We start from the raw sequence: 18,161 nt of genomic DNA, 5'->3' as shown, positions 1-18,161 counted from the left end.
AGTACAGCCACCATCTGTCACTATACAATGCCATTACAATACCAATGACTATATTCCCTATGCTGTAGCTTTCATCCCCTGATCTTACTGATTCCATAAATGGAAGCCTGGATCTCGCACTCAGCTTCACCCATTCTGCCCATCCCCTCACCTTTGGGAACCACCAGTTTGTTCTCTCTTTATGAGTCAGTTTCTGCTTTGTCTGTCCATTTGTCTTGTCTTTTAAATTCCACATAATAAGTGAAATCATATGGTATTTGTCTTTCTCTGACTTATTTCACTAGCATAATGTCCTCTAGCCCCATCCATGTTGTCACAAATGGCAAGATCTCATTATTTTTATGGCTAAGTTATACACACACACAAACACACACACACACACACACACACACACACACACACACACACACACACACATATCTATGATGTATACCAGATCTTCTTTATCCAGAAGGACACAGGTTGCTTCCATATCTTGGCTATTGTAACTAATGCTGCAATAAATGTAGGGGTGCATATATCTTTTTGAATTCATGTTTACAGGTTTTTGGGGGGAAATATCCAATGGTGGAATCACTAGATTATATGATGTCTATTTTTAACTTTTTGAGGAATTCCATACTGTTTTCCACAGTGGCTGCACCAGTTTGCATTCCCACCAACAGTGCACAAGGGTTTCTTTTTCTCCACATCCTCGCCAACACTTGTTATTTCTTGTCTGTTTTGATAATAGCCATTCTGAAAAGTGTGAGATGATATCTCTTTGTGGTTTTGATTTGCATTTCCCTGATGACTAGTGATGTTGCGCATCCTTTCATGTGTCTGTTGGCCATCTGTATGTCTCCTCTGCAAAAAGGTATACTCAGTTTCTATGCACATTTTTAATTGGATTATTTGATTAATTACTGTTGAGTCGTATATGTTCTTTTTATATTTTGGATATTAACCCCATATCAGATATATCCTTTGCAAATATCTTCTCCCATTCAGTAGGTTGCCGTTTCATCTTGTTGATGGTTTCCTTGGCTGTGCAAAAGCTTTTTGCTTTTGCTGTTTCCCAATAGTTTGTTTTCGCTTTTGTTTCCCTTGCCTTAGGAGGCATATTTGGAAAAATATTGCTAAGGCCAATGTCAGAGATTACTACTTATGTTTTCTACTAGAATTTGTATAACTTCAAGTCTCACATTTAGATCTTTAATCCGTTTTGAGCTTATTTTTGTGTATGGTGTGAGCAAGTGATCCAATTCCATTATTTTCCATGTAACTGTCCAGTTTTCTTAAAACCGTTTATCAAAAAGATTGTCTTTTCCCCATTGTATATTCTTGCCACTTTTGTCCTAGAATAATAGACCATATAAGCATGGGTTTATTTCTGGACTTTCTATTCTGTTCTATTGATCTATGTGTCTATTTCTGAGCCAGTACCATACGGTTTTGATTTCTGTAGCTTTGTAGTGTACTTTGAAATCTAGGGTTGTGATACCTACAGCTTTGTACTTCTTTCTCAAGATTGCTTTGGTTATTTGGGGTCTTCTGTGTTTCCATAAAAATTTTAGCATTATTTATTCTAATCCTGTGAACAATACTATTGGTATTTTGATAGTGACTGCATTAAATGCACAGATTGCTTTGGATAGTATGGGTATTTTAACAATATTAATTCTTCCAATCCATGAGCATGGAATGTCTTTCCTTTTCTTTGTGTCATCTTCAATTTCTTTCATCATTGCTTTATAGTTTTTAGAGTACAGATCTTTCACCTCCTTGAGTAGGTTTATTCTTGGCAATTGTAAAGGGAACTGTTTTCTTGATTTCTCTTTCTGCTACTTCATTATTAGTGTATGGAAATGCAATTGATTTTTTTTATATTAACTTTATACCCTGAAACTTCACTGAATTCATTAATACTTCCAATAGTTTCTTGGTAGAGTCTTACAATTTCCTATTTATAGCATCGTGTTACCTGCAAATAGTGACAGTTTAATTTCTTCCCTACCAATTTGGATTCCTTTTATTTTTTTTATTGTCTGAATGCTATGGCTAGGATTTCCACTACTAATGTTGAATAAAAGTAGGGAGAGTGGACATCATGGTCTTATTTCTGATCTTAGGGGAAAAGCTCTTAATTGGTCACCATTAACTATGATATTAGCTGTAGGCTTGTTACATCTGGCCTTGATTATGATGAGATATGTTCCCTCTAAACCCACTTTGTTTAGAAATTTTATCATGAATGGATGTTGAATTTTCTGCATCTTTTGAGATGACCATATGATTTTTATCCTTCATTTTGTTAATGTGATATATCATGTATTATGTATATATTGGTTTGCAGACACTGAAATATTCTTGCATCTCCAGAATAAATCCCACTTGATCGTGGTGAATGATCTTTTAAATGTGCTGTTGAATGCAGTTTGCTAATATGTTAAGAATTTCTGCCTCTATGTTCATCAGGAATACTGGCCTGTGGTTTTCTTTTTTGTGGTGGCTTTGTCTGGTTTGGACATCAGGGTAATGCTGGCCTCATAGAATATATTTGGAAGCTTTCTATCCTCTTCTATTTTTTTTAATAGAGGAAAACAGGTATTAACTCTTCATTTAATGTTTTGTAGGATTCACCTGTGAATACATCTGCTCCTGGGTTTTGCTTCCTTAGGAGTTTTTTGGTTACCAAATGAATTTCATTACTAGTAATTGGTACATTCATATTTTCTATTTCTTCACGATTCAGATTTGGCAAACTGTATTTTCCTAGGACTTTATCCATTTCTTCTAGGTTGTCCAATTTGTTGGCATACAATTTTTGTAGTAGTCTCTCATAATCCTTTGTATTTCTATAGTGTCAATTGTTACTTCTCCTTTTTTGCTTCTGATTTAAGTCCTCTTTCTTGATGAGCCTAGCTAAAAGTTTCTCAATTGTTTTTTATCTTTTCAAAGAACCAGCTTCCTGTTTTATTGATGTTTTCTATATGCTGCCGAAAAGAGACCCACTTCAGACCAAAAGACACACACAGACTGAAAGTGTAGGAATGGGAAAAGATACTCCATGTAAATGGAAGTTAAAACAAAAAAGCCAGGTTAGCAATACTTATCACACAAAATAGACTTTAAAACAAAGACTGTAACAGAAGAAAAAGAAGAGCAATACATAATGACAAAGAGATCAATCCACCAAGAAGATATAACAATTATAAATATCTGTGTGCCCAACACTGGAGCATCTAAGTACATAAGGCAAATACTGACAGATATAAAGGTGAATATAGGCTTTTGATTCTCTTGGGTAAAGGCCTAGGAGTAAAATGCTGGATCATAGGATAGGTACATGTTTAGCGTGAGTTTTTGTAGCCACAGTTTTTGTAAAGGGACAATACCTATTACCCTCCCCAAATCAATGTGTAGAACTTCTTCTCACCAAAGCTTGATATTATTTCTCTTTTTCATTTTAGCTTTCCAGTAAGCAGACATTTTGAAAATCAGGTTTTCTGAGATAATAGACCACAGCTTCTCAGTGTTGGCACACATAGAAATTTCAAAGCTTTCTACCTTAAAAAGCACTTTCCATCATTGGCTATTACCCTTCAGTAAGCCAAATCCAATATTAAAAACAGGTAAACATAATTCAAGATGTTTCATGATAAAGAGATAATTTAATTCTCCTTTAAAGTGAGTTGGGGCGCCTGGGTGGCGCAGTCGGTTAAGCGTCTGACTTCAGCCAGGTCACGATCTCGCGGTCCATGAGTTCGAGCCCCGCGTCAGGCTCTGGGCTGATGGCTCGGAGCCTGGAGCCTGTTTCCGATTCTGTGTCTCCCTCTCTCTCTGCCCCTCCCCTGTTCATGCTCTGTCTCTCTCTGTCCCAAATATAAATAAACGTTGAAAAAAAATAAAATAAAATAAAGTGAGCTAAATTTAATATAATGATTAGGACAATCCTGTCAGAAAGAGTCTCACTGCAAATTATGAAGATATAGGAAGTATTATCATCTAAATGTACTAGTAAGAATCGAGTCACTTAAATGGTGATGGAAATTCTTCACTGATATATCCATTGCAATTTGCATTCTGTATAAGCGGTGAGTTTGGAGATGATGGTTCTGTTTCCTCTTCTCATTTTTATTTCAATGAACTATATTCGAAATCATCATTCACTATGATCAGAATTATAAACTGCAGTTTTGAAAGACACTAGCAAGTCTTTGGAGGGAAAATAATGAAATAGAATAACTGCCCACTTACAATTAAATACTGATTATTTTGTATTTGACTCCCAATCTTTCTCTCTCTTTCATGCATTTTGTTTGATATCTGAATATCTGAAACTTGACAAAGTAAATATATGACACTGCAATCGAGTTATCCTCACAATTTCTTGTTGCATTAAAAAAACATTTATTTGTGTTAATATGACACACAAAATTGGTTGTCAACACCATCACCTAATCATTTCTTTCTTACATGTACCATGGTAAATCTACTATAAAATCTGTTCACACATTTGCCATAATAAGATGGAATACAGATTTGGGTTTAAAACTGAAGGGACAAAAGTATCGGAAAATAATAGAGATACACATTTACATAATTAAGGTTGGGAAAGGCCTTTCTAAAAATGAACCCAAGCCAGTGACCATCAATAAAATGTTGTATACATTTGCTATGTGAAAATTTTACATTTCTATATGCAAGTGAAATAACCACATAGAAACAGATAAATTCAGAATGTGAAATATCTTACTGGACAGCTGACCCAATCTCTTCCAAAAAAGCTAATGTCTTGGGGGAAAAAGGTAAGAGACTGTTCTAGAGTAAGAAGAGACAAAGGAGACCTAACACCTTGTATGAGCTTTCACTGACTTTTGGTTTAGAAAAATTGAAAAATATTTTAGGGACTTTTGAGAAAATTTGAAAATTTGAATACTCTGGGGCGCCTGGGTGGCTCAGTCAGTTAAGCGCCTGACTTTGGCTCAGGTCATGATCTCATGGTTCATGAGTTCGAGCCCTGCATCGGGCTCTGTGCTGACAGCTCGGAGCCTGGAGCCTGCTTCACATTCTGTGTCTCCTTCTTTCTCTGCTCCTCTCCCACTCGCACTCTCTGTCTCTCAAAAATAAATAAACATTAAAAAATTATTTTTAAAAATATGTTTTCTGTATTAAATAATTACATAATTAATGTATTTATCAATTAATTTCCGTAGCTGTTTAGCAATTGAAGGACAAACATACTATGAAAAATATTTCAACAAGTGTTTTAGAAATAAGTTAATAATTTACTTTTACAAATTAGTACAACAAAAACACTTGAGGGAAAAAAAAAAAGAAAAGAAAAAAACTGAGGACATGAAATCCCAAATCATGAAAGAAGAAATAAAATGATCAGAAAGGTTATGGAAATTTTTCCTAGTTTGAAGTAAGCAAAGAAATGCAAATTAGAGCCAAAGATTGAAAAAAATTGGGAAATATATATATTGTCAGAAATGGCTGGTACAGGACATAAATTAGTTTAAGCTTGATGGGTGACTACTTAGCAACATTTATCAAAAGCCTTAAATTTATTCCTCCCTTTCAAGTACCTATTGGTCATGTGTAGGTCCTCTTTTAAGAAATGTTAGTCATCAGGGACTCTCTCTCTGTCTCTCAATAATAAATAAATGTTAAAAAAATTTTTTTAAATAAAAAAGAAATGTTAGTCATCAGGGAAATGCAAACCCAAGCCACAATAAGGTATTATCTCACACCTGTTAGGATGCCTAGTAACAAAAAGACAAGGGGCACCTGGGTGGCTTGGTTGGTTAAGTGTCTGACTTCCGCTCAGGTCATGATCTCACTGTTCCTGGGTTCAAGCCCCGCGTTGGGCTCTGTGCTGACAGCTCAGACCCTGGACCCTGCTTTGGATTCTGTGTCTCTCTCTCGCTCTACTCCTCCCCCCCACCCCCCCTCTCAAAAATATGTAAACTTTGAAAAAAAATTTTTAATAAAATAAAAGATAAAAAAACCCAAAAAGACAAAAGGTAACAAGTGCTGATGAGGATGTGGAGAAGGAAAACCCTCTGCATTGTTAGTGGGAATGTAAATTTGTGCTTCATTATGGAAAATAGTATGGAGATTCTTCAAAAAACTAAAAAACAGAGCTACCATATGATCCAGCAGTCCCCCTTATGGGGGGGACTTTGAGATACTGGTATCTCAAAGAAACATCTGCGCTCCATTCATTGCAGCATTACTCCTAATAGCTGAGATGTGGAAACAACCTAAGTGTCCTTGGATGGGTGAATGGATAAAGAAAATATGGTATACATACAAAATGGAATATTATCCAGCATTAACATGAAGAAAATCTTGTCATGTGCAATGACATGGGTGAATCTAGAGAACATTATGCTAAGTAAAATAAGCCACACACAGAAAGACAAATACTGCATGATCTCATTTACATTTGGAAGCTAAAAAAGTCAAATTCATAAAAGGAGAGAAAAGAATGGTGGTTGCCAGGGGTTGAGGTAGGGGAAATGGGGAGATGGGTCAAAGGGTATGACGTTTCATTTATGCAGGATGAATGAGTTCAGAAGAACAAATGTACAGCATGGTGACTACCATTAATAATACTGTTTTATATACTTGAAATTTGCTAAGAGAGTAGATCTTCCCATCACACACACACACACACACACACACACACACACACACACAAATGGTAACTATGCAAGGTGATGGATATGTAAACTAGCTTGAATTGATTGTGGTCATCATTTCCTAAATGTATACATATATCAAAACATCACATTGTACACCTTAAATAAAAACAGTTTTTGTCAATTATACCTCAATAAAACTTCTTTAAAATATTCCTACCCTTGCAGGGGAAATCTCAGTTGTAGTAATTTATCCTAAGGAAATAGCTGTGCATTTTGCAAGGACTTAAGAATATAAGTTTTCCATACAGTGGAATTCTGTAGGTGTACTAACATGGAGAAGTTCACGCTGTACCATTATTCTAAAAGCAGGTTACAAAATACTATTTAGACATGATCTCACTCATTCTAAACTTGCGAGGTTTACACATTATATATTTACTTAAGAAAACACCTGAAGGGGCGCCTGGGTGGCGCAGTCGGTTGGGCGGCCGACTTCAGCCAGGTCACGATCTCGCGGTCCGTGAGTTCGAGCCCCGCGTCGGGCTCTGGGGTGATGGCTCGGAGCCTGGAGCCTGTTTCCGATTCTGTGTCTCCCTCTCTCTCTGCCCCTCCCCCGTTCATGCTCTGTCTCTCTCTGTCCCAAAAATAAATAAAAAACGTTGAAAAAAAAATTAAAAAAAAAAGAAAACACCTGAAAAATACAACGAACGTCAATTATTACTATGTGGGATTATAGGTAACTTTTTTGTCTTCTTTATTCTAAAATTACTTTCCAAATATTCTATGAGCATGTATTCATTCCCTATTAAGGGGCGGAGGGATGTTACCTTCAAAAGAAAGCAGTCCATTTGGAGCTTTGCTAGTCTTTTGAGATTTTTTTTTTTCCTACTTCCTTGTGCCACACAGAAAAGTGCTCAGGACCAACCTGATTGTAGCCTCTGCTGTATTTCTGTCCGACTTAAATCTATCAGGAAATATGAAGTACTTTCCCACATGTTATCTATACTAAACCCTATGAAGGCACTTGAAATAAATCTGATCTCTTCCTTTTATAATTAAGCAAAGAGAAGATCACAGAAATGAAATGACTCTTTTCCCTCAGTCGGAGGGGAGTGGTGGTGAGTGGGGTACCAGGGCTCCAGGCTTTTCCACAGACCCTCAGGAGTGGTGAGGTACATCATGCAGCGGTGAGGTACATCATGCTAACAAAGCCAATCGTGCCTGATTTGTTGTCCTCAGGGATTGATACTATTTACTGAATACCACCCCGAATCAAACCTAAATTCTGCTTTTTAAGTGAATTTCATAAATAAAATAATTTTTACTAAATTTTTTCTTTAGAAATAATTTCAGACTTACAAAAAGGGTGCAGAAATAAAGCTTGTGCAAATACCTACCTACCTACTGTAAATATTTTATTCACTTATTACAAATATCTTAACCCTATTTGCTTTATCACTTGCCATATATATAATTAAATATATGATTATTTTTCTAAATCATTCAAGGCTAAGTTGAATCCATCATGGCTCTTGACACCTAAATAATTAAGTGGACATTTCCTAAGAATAGGGATAGTGTATTCCATAACCATAGTACAGATATCAACATCACAAATGTACATGGAAATAATAATCATGTAATCTATCCATATTCCGTATTTGTCAGTTGACCTTAGTAACTGTTGTTTATAGCACTTTTGCCTGAAATTTTCAGTACAGCCTTTAATTTAGGTCAGGTATTGCACTTAGGTGTTATGACTATTTTTTTAATGTTTATTTATTTATTTTGAGGGGATCAGGGGCAGAGAGTGAGGGAAAGAGACCGTCCCAAGAAGGCTCCACTGTCAGTGCAGAGCCTGATACGGGGCTCGATCTCACAACCATGAGATCATACCCTGAGCCAAAATCAAGAGCAGGATGCTCACCAACTGAGCCACCCAGGTACCCCATGTTATGACTCTTTAGCTTCTATTAATCTGGGCTATTTCTATAGAATTTTTTTTTAATCTTTTACACATTTTTGAAAAAACGCAGCCCTCCCTTTTTTTTTTTAATTTTTTTTTCAACATTTATTTATTTTTGAGACAGAGAGAGACAGAGCATGAACAGAGGACGGTCAGACAGAGGGAGACACAGAATCTGAAACAGGCTCCAGGCTCTGAGCTGTCAGCACAGAGCCTGACGCAGGGCTCGAACTCACAGACTGCGAGATCATGACCTGAGCCGAAGTCGGCCGCCCAACCGACTGAGCCACCCAGGCGCCCCCAACCCTCCCTTTTTAATAGAACCTCTTAGTCTGCTGTGGCTGCCATAAAAAGGTGTCATAGAAGGGTTCTGAGACAAGAAATTGATTCTCACAGCTCTGGAGGGTGGAAGTCCAAGATCAAAATCCCACAATGGTTGGGTTCTGGTGAGGGCCCTTTTCCTGGCTAATAAATGGCTCCCTTCTCACTGTGTCCTTACATGGCAGAGATGAAGAGAGAATAGGCTCTCTGCTGGCTTTTCAATTCAGGGCACAAATGTAGACCAAGGAAGGCACTGCCCTCAGGACCTCATCTAATTTGACTAACCTCCCAAAAGCCATATCTTCAAATACCATCACACTGGGTGTTGGGGCTTCAACATATCAATTTTGAGGGGACACATACATCTAGTCCATAATATAGAACATTCCCTCATTTTGTAAAGCAAATGCATTTTTATATATATTAGAAATGAAATAAACTAGGTGCACCTGGTTGGTTGAGTATCTCAGCTGGTTGAGTATCTGACTTTGGGTCAGGTCATGATCTTGTGGTCTGTGGGTTCGAGCCACGTGTCACGCTCTGTGCTGACAGCTCGGAGCCTGGAGCCTGCTTCATATCCTGTGTCTCTATCTATCCCTCCCCCACTCGCACTCTCTCTCTCAAAAATAAATGAATAAACACTAAAAAAAATTTTTTTATGAAATGAAATGGCCTAAACCTATAAAATAGTATTTTCTAAAGCCATTACACCAGAATAAAATCATAGCAGCAATTTCCCAAGTTGAGTGCTCACTGAGCTGATATTTTATTTTGTTGAAACCCCAGTCGTTACCACCTAGTCTCTGTATTGGGCTTTCTATTTATGTGTCACCCTCATTCAAGAATGTGCCCCCTTCTGCCAACACAATATTAAAATAGAAAAAGATTACTCTCTACAGAAACACACTGTGTCTCAAGGATTTTTATGGAAGTCAGGCTATATCAGAACCATAGAATGTGCTTCAATTCATTTTTAGACATCAAGTATTCAGAAAAAGTATTTCAGATCAGCACTTGGCTAATAAGAACAAAGGGATTTTTTCATGCAACTCCTGATCTTTTTAAGTCATTATAATACAGTATGCTTCTTCTGTACTTTGTTGAAATATTGCATCTTGATTTCTTCTCATTATGTTAAGCAGTTATTAATATTGAATTAATTAGCCCATTACATGTTAGTATACTGTTGTTTACTGTTAACCTAAAATCTTTCACTTTGGGGGTGCCTGGGTGGCTCAGTCAGTTGAGCATCCAACTCTTCATTCCAGCTCAGGTCATGATCTCTCAGTTTGTGGGATTGAGCCCCACTTTGGGCTCCACCCTGACAGTGCAGAGCCTGCTTGGGATTCTCTCTCTCCTGCTCTCTCTCTGCCCCTCTCCTGCTTGTGCTCTTTCTCTCTCTCTCTCTCAAAATAAATACATAAACATGAAAAAAAAAACACATTAAGATCTTTTACTTTTTAAGTTTTAAGACAGTTTTTCTAGTATTCCAATTAGGTATCATCTAGTTCAAATGTACTTTCTTTTAGAAATGTATTTGCTAACCTGACATCCTTAGATTAAGCTTATCAGTGAACCCCAAACAGTACCCAACTCCATGTTTGATACCTTACAAATTTGACCCTTCCTCGTTAATTAGAATCTGGGTATGAACCTTTTTTCAAATAGTTTTGAAAAATTAAAGCATCCCTTTATCTCTTATTTACAAAATTCACTTTCCTTACTTTCAAGGTATATTCTAAAACAAATTACCCCAACATTCAATAAAATGTGCTTTACGGTGATCAAAAAATGTTGATAATGTGGTCTAATGTAAGCAATCCAGATACATTTACCCAATAAAAAAGTTTCCAAAATGATATGTTAAAATGTACACATTAAGAAAAATTCCTATTTTTTTCTTTTTTTAACTCCCTTTTTTCTATTAATTGTGATTATTTCTTTCAAAGTCAGTAATATTATCTGAACATCTTTCCAAAATCATCCAATTTTTAGGCTATATTTGCTACCTCTGACATTTTCTTGATTATTTAGCCTTTCAAGGAGAGTATGTGTTACTGCATATCCTTTTTTTTCCTCCTTTGTCTTTGCTAATTTCTCAACAAAGCAGAATTTTTTGTTTTTGTAAAACAAAAGTTTTAGAATAAAAATGACCCAATATACCTAACATATATTCACTTTTAATTTCTTCTACATGGGAAGAAATTATTTGACCTGATTTGACATAATCTGGAAATAGAATTTGTTCTTTGTGCTCCACATCGACTCCTAACACCTGCTTCTGAATTCAAATTGAGGGTTTTCTGGACTTTTAAATGTTGCTTTCTTCTTTCATTGATGTGCATGAACCATTTCATTTACTCGGAGGCTTTTGATTCTGTTTTGAAACAACATGGTCATGGTACAGTTGTAAATGCTCAGATAATCTGAAATCAGAATTTTTTAATTCATGGTCTTGTATGATCCAAAGGAAAATAAATGATCAAGACTTAACTTTTTTCCTCTCTTAATGATAGTTTCTGTGGAATAAACCATATCACATTCACACCTGCAATCTGTAATACTTTAATGCCAGTCCTTTTATTAAGGAATTTCTGGTGTTTTTGTGTTTTAGCCTATTTATCTTTTCTTTTCTTTTTGGAGCTTCATTGTTAATCTCACAGATGACCTAATATTGCTTGAATTTGTTACTGTTTCCTTCCTTCCTTCCTTCCTTCCTTCCTTCCTTCCTTCCTTCCTTCCTTCCTTCCTCCCTCCCTGCCTCCCTCCTTCCTTCCTTCCTTCCTTCCTTCCTTCCTTCCTTCCTTCTTTCCTTCCTTCTTTACTTTATTCCCCCCCACAAAACAGCAGGCACACAGCATGCCTGCATTCAGTGTTTAGTGTAGTCAGTATTAAAAGCCTGGACTTTGGAAGCAGTATTCAAGTCCCAGCTTAATAGTTCTGTGATCCGTGTGAAAGTAACCCATCCTCATCTTTCTCCATCTTTAAAATATCAAGGATATCTACATCAGAGAGTCTGTGTCAGATTGGGTAGGATAATTTGTGTGTTTCACTTCTGGCCATACACTTGGTTAGAAAACTCTAAGGGCATACAAGACAACTAAGTTGTGTAAGCTACAACAAGCAAACACCCTTTTAAATGTGTAACTCATCTTGTAGGAAAGAGAAGTCCCTAAAGTCAAACATGAAGGGGGAATAGGGGCACCTGGGTGGCTCATCGGTTAAGTGTCCGACTTCAGCTCCGGTCATGATCTCACAGTTTGTGGGTTTGAGCCCTGCGTTGGGCTCTGTGCTGACAGCTCAAAGCCTGGAGCCTGCTTCAGATTCTGTGTCTTCCTCTCTTTCTGCCCCCTCCCCCTCTGGCACTCCATTTCCCTTTCTCTCTCTCTCTCTCTCTCAAATAAATAAATATTTTTAAAAATTTTTTACTGAAGAGGGAATAAAAAGCCAAGTGGTAGGCAGCATGGACTGATCCAATGGCTTCCCTGAAGGAATTTGCTGGCTCCATTACTGGTGAGCTTCCAGTCGGAAGGCCATGTGGGGACAGGAATTAGAGGTGAGATACTCCCATGAAGTCATGTGCTGGCTGTCTGTTCCTTGCCCCTCCAGATCGACTTTTCACCCACCTCCTCCTTGTATCACTGGGCTCCCTTCTCCTCTGGCTTCCAGCTGGGCTTAGCCAATAAGGAAGGCGTTGGGAAGGAAGGAGAAGAGTGAGGTCAGCATATTTATTTTCCTGTTTCCCTCCCTGTGCAATCCCTTTGAAGTGGTTATGTCCCATGAGTGTCCGACATATACAACTCTCTCCCCTTGGGTCCCAGGAACATCTCTCTGCCCTCGTTCCTCAGTGGTGACAGCACCAGGTGACCAGCTTCAAGTTGCTGTGACTCCCATTTGCGCCTCATACCTTTGTAATAAGGAATATGTAAAGAAATACTCCTCAAACCATCCACTGGTTTTCTGGTTGAGCTTCTGATACAAACCAAGAATTTCAAAGGGCTACATGTTTAGTGAAAAGGGAATCCAGGGGAAATGTACAACCAGCACAAAGAGATCACTTGCTTGATTTGGCCTTCTAAGAAATTATAACCATGCTTTACCCTGCCATTGTAGCTCAAAAGCAACACATCTCAGATATCTACAGAGAAAGTCCTGCTGAATATGAGGTCACAAGCTTAAATTGTGAAACACACAAGGAAAGAATCTTGCAAAGGTGCAAGAGACATGGAAAATAGTAGGATTGAATTCTCCAAGAGCCTTAGTTAACAGCATTGCCTGAGGCGCCTGGGTGGCTCAGTCAGGTAAGTGTCTGACTTTGGCTCAGGTCGTGATCTAGCGGTTCATGAGTTCAAGCCCCGCATCAGGCTCTGTGCTAATCACTCAGAGCCTGGAGCCTGCTTCAGATTCTGTGTCTCCCTCTCTCTCTGCCCTTCCCATGCTCACACTCTGTCTCTCCCTGTCTCAAAAATAAATAAACATTAAAAAAAAATTTTCTAAAAAGCATTGCCTGATAATGACTTAGAGGAAGGGTGTCTTAAATTATCAAAGACACAGAAGACTTGAAAACATGAGAACAAATAGAGTATGTAAAAAGACCAAGCACGCCTGGAGAAGAATTCAAAAAAATTTCAGAAAGGAAAAACATATAATCATTAAAAATAAAAGAGGCACTCAGTAAATGGGCGATAAATCTTGCTACACCTCCTCTCAGTGGACTGTTCCCTTATGACCTGAATGAGCAATTTGTATTTTACAAACATATTTGTCTGTGCTACTCAATGCAGTGCAGTGTTTGCATGTTTCTTTTGTTTTAATAGTAGTTTGGTTTTTATCTAGTTGCACCCGTTGGTCTCACCTAAAATTGTTTTAACCTTCAAACAAAAAGCTGGAAGTAAAAATGAAGATATATTTTCATGCATTTTGAAAAATACAATGGGAGGGGGCGCCTGGGTGGTGCAGTCAGTTAAGCGTCCGACTTCAGCCAGGTCACGATCTCGCGGTCAGGGAGTTCGAGCCCCGCGTCAGGCTCTGGGCTGATGGCTCAGAGCCTGGAGCCTGTTTCCGATTCTGTGTCTCCCTTTCTCTCTGCCCCTCCCCCGTTCATGCTCTGTCTCTCTCTGTCCCAAAAATAAATAAACGTTGAAAAAAAAAATACAATGGGAAAAAATTGTTCTGAAGTTTTAGAGGATACAAACTAAAAGAAATCAAGGAGTGTATAAAATTGCTAGGAAGCAGCACCAGAAGAAAAAAGATCAATATTACCTGGGATTTAGAGCAGAGACTTTAGCTGAAAATAGGCAATGGGTATGGACGGACAGTTGGCAGAAGCAAACATGAGGGAAAATAGTCAACTCTGCTCGTGGTTGAAAAAAACACATGGAAATATAGAATTGTACGCACTATAAATTAGCAAAATGTCAAAAAAATGAATACAGCCTGTTCTGGTAATTCTATGTTAAAATTGGCCTATGTATATATTTCTAGAGACACAGAAATTTAAACTTACATAATTAAAATAAAAACCACAGTTCCTTAGTCACAGTAGCCGATTTCAAGCGCTCAATAGCCACATGAAACTAGGAGCTATCATACCTTTCAGCACAGAATGTTTCCATTAGCACAGGAAATGCTATTGAACTGGAGTCTGGAGGATAGACACAGGAGTGGTAGATCTTAAAGATGCACAGCTCTCATAGTACTTGACATTTCAAGTTGTTCTCCATTGCTTTTATCGGTTGATCTTTGCATTGATACGTTACCCAATGTCCTCTTAAACACTTGGCATTTTCAGACCTATTTTTCTAATCTAATGGAATGAAATAATATATCTCGCTGATTTAAAAAATTTGCATTTTCCTGATTACTAATTAGGTCAAGTATTTTTTCACGTATTTATTAGCCTTTCATATTTCCTCTTCCGTGAGTTGCTATTTTTTTCCTCCACATTACCACGTTGAAATTATTTAAAGTGGGAAAATGTTTACGATACAGTGATAAGTTAAAAAAAAAAAAAGGACACGCTTTTATTCTTTGTTTTCTAAGTCTTCCTCTTAGCTCCACGTAGACAGAGTGATTATTTTTCTTTATCCCTGCTATTATTTTTATTTGACATTATTCCTTTCTGGTAGAACACTGTGTGCTTGACCTAAAAAAAAAAAAATTGTGTTTGTGTGTGTGTGTGTGCCTGTCTGTGTCTGTGTGAATGTATGCGCGTGTGTATAAAAGCAAGGACAGAGCGGAGAGAGAAAAACAACATTTCAAGATTTGTATCTTTAATTAGACTACATGTTTAAATTGCAAAGGAAACTGCCTTCCATAACTCAAGTAGAAGGAAATGAATTTGTGTATACTGTTTGGAGACCTCACATATTCATGTTTTGGAAGTTAACTTAAGCACACAGTAGTCCAAGTAGTCAACTTGGAAAAGAAATGGCATTCTTTAAAGAAGTGAAACTGCAGTGTTTAGAAACAAAAACAGAAACAAGACAAAGAGAAATGATAGTGTAAAAACCGAACAGAAATTAATTCCTGCCCAACTTCAATCCTTGGGAAAAACAGGCTGTATTCCCTAGCACGTTTCATGGCAGTTTTGGCATCCAGCACGTGGAACCTTCCACGAGTGAAACGCAATTAAGTTCCCACACGTACCCACGCAGTTTTGTCCCCTATTGGTCCTTTCCCTCTGTTTTACTGTCAACCAGGCTCTTTTCTATTATTCTTTCATTTCCTGCCTAGATCATCTTTCCCAATTTCCCTGTTTACACTCTGCTGAACGACGTTTCCCACCCCCGGTACAGGTGCTCTTTACAGCAGGTCCGAAGAGAACAAGGATTTTTACCTTTAACAAAGACAGGAGCCGTCTTTATACCTGCTCATTGAGACTGCAGGCTCTAGACGATGTTGCAGCCTCACATCCTCCAAGTGATTTTTGTTAGCTGTGGGCATACTGGGTATCTGTTATGGATGTCTGGAATTTTAGTAGCGTGGGCTAGAATATGCCTTTGTGCATTCTCTCTCTTTCCCACTTGCTTCGAAATGAGCACCCCTGTAAGTGACTTGTTCAGAACAGGAGTCAGAGAGCCTCTCAGTTTATTGTTCTTGCCCTTGCCCTTGCCCTTGCCTGGAACAGTGCCACTTTCCAGTGGACCCACTTTGCGGGGCTCTTTGTTAACTCATGTACAAATTTGTAACGTGGGTGTTGCTGCTTTTCCTTTGATTTGCAGTAAGGTGTCAGTTCATTCTAAGGGTGTTGTGACATGAGTTATAGGACAGGAAATGAAAGAAGGCCACAACGAAGTAAAATTGATAAAACAAGATGTTTTTAAAATTAGGATAAAACCTTGCCCAGTAAAACCTGGAGCGCCAACGAAATAGGATTTGCAACTTGAATGCACACCCTTCAGGAGGCCTCTCAGAAGAATTGCCAAGCAATGCTTGACTTCCCAGGGGCACTTGTGCTGCGGGATGCCATATCACTGTGGTCCTAGAACCTCCCATGGTCTTCCATCTGCTGAAGTTTGAGCTAAGGTGTGCATATTTGGATCTACTTGCTAAGATTTCCCTAACGTGTATCCTGGATGTTATCTAAAAACATTTTTCTTTCCAAGTGCCTGGAATGTACTGGGACTTTTCCTGAAGCTACCATTTTGCATAACAGAGTCAGATTTGCAGCTGTGCAAATGATTTGGGGATGCTCCATAGGGTCACCTGCTTTAAATATCAGCCTTACCACTGGAATGCTGGCATTATTATTTCTTTTCTTGGATGCTGGATGCCTTCCCTAAAGGGTATGGCTGTAACAAGCTACCCCATTGCTTCACAAAGTGTCGTTCCTGAATCAGCTGGGAACTTATTAGAAATCGAAATACCAGACCCCAGACCAGACCCACTGAACTGGAAACTCGAGGGACAGAGCCCAGGGTTCTGTGGTTTAACAAGACTTTCAGGTGATTCCAATGCTCATTAAAATTTGAGAGCCTCCTACTAAAGCCTGTGGATGTCAAAGTGACATGTGCAGATGATGTGAAAGGAAATATTGTAACTTTATACTTCATAGTCTCCATTTCTAATGTCAACTTTTGTGCACTGTATATACCTAATATGCGTTATTGTTTATGTATAATTTATCAACACATGCATGTTGTGTACTAACTAGGAGTTCATGTTTAATTTTGTTATTGATACAGATGCATGATACACAAAGTTTGAAGACCACTTGTATAACATTCAAAAACGCTTATGCTTTAACTCCAGCTGAGCTATTAGCCAGCAATCATGTCATGCATTCGTGTTCATATATTTATCTCCTTTGTTCTAAAATGCTTTGCAAATAATTTATAGCATTCATCTCTCCTGTTGTACAGAGAACTCTCACATTCCCAGTAAAGTGATAAAAAAGAGACCTCTCTGTTGCATCCTGGATTCTTTTTGCCTCTCTTTGAACAACACAGAGAATAATGATGGCCCATGAACAGCATCAGTGGTGCCTTCCCACATCCAATGTGCATGCAGAAAAAGCACAAAGAGCTAGAAAGAGGAATCTATGCCCAGTCTTTGCCATGCCCTTTTCCCACTCCCATTACTCTGCTTAGATGGAGGAGTCCCTGGGGCCTGGGGGGCACTCTGTTCTTGTTGGCAGTTTTCCTCACTCCCCCACAAATACCAGCTTGCACGAGCCTGGTGTGCCTCCTGTGTTGCACACTTATGCTCCCTTTGTCTTATGCATTCCTGAGCTCCCCAGAGAATACCAGTGTGCACTTGTTATAAATGGAAAAAATGGAGGAACTAGGAGTACGGCGGACTTTCAAGCCACAGTAATTTAGGAGCTCAACAAAGGAAAAGAAAAAAATGATTATTTCATTCCTAGCATAGTGTTTGCATAAAGTGTACTCTCCGTAACTGTGCATGAGGTGAATGAACAAACATATACATACAGTTCGGTTCCTGAGCACTGTGTTCTAGTAAAATTACATGGCAGCTTAAAAGCAAAAATACAGGTTTGAGTCTTACCACCGTCCTTACTATCGGTGTGACCTCGAGGAAGTCCCATGGCCTCTGTTAAGCCTCATTTCCTTTACTCTATAAATCAAAGATAAGGGTAGTAAGTACTTCATAAACTTACTGTGAGAATTAAGTGAGATGTAGCTGCTCAGCATGGTATCTGACACATGGTAAACTCCCGGGAAAGGTCAGTTAAGTCATACGTCGCTAATGCTGAACCAAATGCCAAAAATTCACAA

The 18,161-nt window shown here is 38.2% G+C and overlaps 1 protein-coding gene and 1 long non-coding RNA gene across 2 annotated transcripts in view; one reads left to right on the top strand and one right to left on the bottom strand.

The window, feature by feature from the left end:
• The window catches only part of RGS7BP (regulator of G protein signaling 7 binding protein), a 105,897-nt gene that overhangs the window by 34,614 nt on the left and 53,122 nt on the right, over positions 1–18,161 (top strand). The gene's annotated exons all lie outside the window — the stretch shown is intronic.
• The window catches only part of LOC147584356 (uncharacterized), a 91,758-nt gene continuing 88,601 nt past the window's right edge, over positions 15,005–18,161 (bottom strand). Inside the window, exon 4 of the long non-coding RNA XR_015248898.1 lies at positions 15,005–18,000. This is a non-coding gene — a long non-coding RNA (uncharacterized LOC147584356). The remainder of the gene's footprint in view (positions 18,001–18,161) is intronic.

Source organism: Puma concolor, chromosome A1 (assembly GCF_028749965.1).
Source record: "Puma concolor isolate L17-30 chromosome A1, mPumCon1.1.hap2, whole genome shotgun sequence".
NCBI classification, from domain to species: Eukaryota; Metazoa; Chordata; class Mammalia; order Carnivora; family Felidae; genus Puma; species Puma concolor.
The sequence above is the reverse complement of the archived record's forward strand: the minus strand, read 5'-3'. Positions and strand labels throughout refer to the sequence as shown.